Below are 2,573 nucleotides of genomic sequence, written 5' to 3'. Positions count from 1 at the left end.
AGTCGAACACTCTTTTCTCTTCTTGCCGATTATTATCTTCCTTCTCTTAGGTGTGGTGTTTCTTTCAGTTTTTAGAACTTCTCAAGGAGTGACGGAGTTTGCAAGTAAATACTGAAGCAGTCGAAACCTTTCCCTCATCACTCGATCAAAGGTAACTCTATTTGTGATTATTGTGTTCAACTAGAGCATGACTTGTATATGAGGGTGTTGGCCGATTGCCCTATTTTCCCCTATCTTTGGTTTTGTTGTTTCAATAAGCCAATATATTGACCCAAGTCATGTGTTTATGTGATCATCGTTAATAGATTTTGTGGTTAATGTGGCTATTCGATAAGGAGGGTGAATCTGCCTTCGTCAACGGTTTTAACAGGGCTAACCACACTCTTGCAATCAAGGCAAGTATCAAACATTATTTTGAGTTCAGTAATAGAAAAGGGTGATTAACCCTAGTATCAAGTTACTAACGGAATATCTTGATTGTATGTAGATTGGTGCCCATGGGCTATTCGCACGTTTTCGTAAATAGGTGTGTAACCACACTGCTATCATCATAAATCAGCAAAAGCAGAAAAATAAGATTATTGATGCTACACGAGCGTGCACTCGTTCGTGCAGTAATCCGCACTCCTAAAACGTGGGCGTTTGATCGCAGAGGCCACCATGAGCGATTTCATGGGCTTAGGTTGTCTTGGACCACGTTGGGCCAAAATAGACCGCGTGGGCCTCACAGGCTTGTGGGCCCCACATGAGTAAACCACACAGACGTGTGGAGATTATTGGGCCAGGCAGTGGAAACCACACGACCAAGGCTATTTTTGGGCTTGTGGGCCAAACGAGCGTGTGGGCCTACATGGGCCTCAATATGGGCCTTAGGCCTATTTTCACTATTTGATTGTTAAGGTTGCATGAGTCACCCGAGATGACTGTGGACCTACTATTGGGTCAGAAAGTATACCTAGACCTCAATTTGACAAAATGACTATTATACCCCGATGAGGTAAAATGATTGATATACCCCTATGATATGTATGACTGTAATTGAGCATGACATGTTGCATACACGTATGATATTATGACATGACATATTGCATAGGGATGGGTTTATTATATTTGGAGGAAGTGTACAGTACTGGCAGCTCTGTTACATATACTGTTTAGTACCGCAACCAATGCTATATTTTGGAGTGTAGGGATGGGTGGGTCGATTTTATCCCCACATGCAGTGCAGGGCTGGACCGAGTGGAGTGTAGAGGATGGATGGGTAGGATTTCTGTTTGCATTCTATTACTGTTACTGAAATGGGCTAAGGCCCACACTGATACTGATACTATAATGGGCTGAAGCCTTAACTGGAAATGAACTGTTATTAAAACGGGCTTAGGCCCAGATTGTGACTGCCACTGTATGACTAACTGTTTGTTTACTAAGGGAATACACATTGAGTTTTCATAAACTCACCCTTTTACTTTTTTGCGCAGGTAATCCTTTGGTGGAACGGTGTTGCGAGGGACTCGATGGTGGCCACGCAATTGCTTTTGCTTACATTTTTAACTTTTAACTTATAAGTATTTAATTTGGGAGTTTTGTTTTGTAATAAGGCCTCTCTAAGTTTTTATTTGGGATTTATTTACTTGACTCATATCTGCTAGTGGTAGATCGTGAATTTTCAAAAAGATAAATGCTTTTCAAACACCACGTATACGTAACATATTTTAAAAAAACTTTCGCAACAAACCTTGTTTTTAAATCATAATGAGAATCTAATATGTTTAACATTTTGCTAAGACAACTTGAGTTTTAACAATGAACAAGATATCCTAAACATAGTTAAGTTCGCAAAAGGGTTTTAGTAACATGGGTTTTTCAACGAAATTATGTTTTTTCGGAACGCACTCCAACATGACATCACAGATTCAGCTATAATGTCTAGGTCGAGTTTGGGGTGTTACACATTATTCATTTCATTTCATAATTCTCATATCATGTCAACTATTTTGTCTGTTGAATAATTGAAATTTCGATGGACACTCAAATAGTACACTCAAGGTGTACAATTAAATAACCCATCAATTCATATCCAGGAGTACCCATTAAGGCACTTAATCAAGAAGCATACTCTCGAGTCACATATCATATAACAAGATTACTTATCCAACTGAAATCCTGTTTCCAACATATGCTCATAAGAGCTTAATCAAGATTACCCGTCCGAGCTAAATCCTATCTATAACATATGCTCAAGAGGGCTTATATCACGATTACCAGTCTAGGCTAAATCCTTTTTGTAATGAGGTCAATAGGATTACTCGTTCGAGCTCACTCCTGTCAGCAACAAATGCAGGACCTCATTCAATAGGCAAAATTTCATTTGTCCATCGAAATCTAATATTCAAACAAAACTTAACCCTTTTCAAACAATATAAAACATGTATTCAATTCTTATATTATAACATCCAATTAATTTACATAAATATAAATCACATTCTATACAAATACAACATTCAATTCAACATATTTACATGCTCGATTAAGCTATACGAACTTACCTCGACACTTGTTCGCGTATATAGATC

The sequence above is a fragment of the Gossypium hirsutum genome, chromosome A06 (genome assembly GCF_007990345.1).
Source record: "Gossypium hirsutum isolate 1008001.06 chromosome A06, Gossypium_hirsutum_v2.1, whole genome shotgun sequence".
Taxonomy (NCBI): domain Eukaryota; kingdom Viridiplantae; phylum Streptophyta; class Magnoliopsida; order Malvales; family Malvaceae; genus Gossypium; species Gossypium hirsutum.
Note: the sequence above shows the minus strand (reverse complement) of the source record.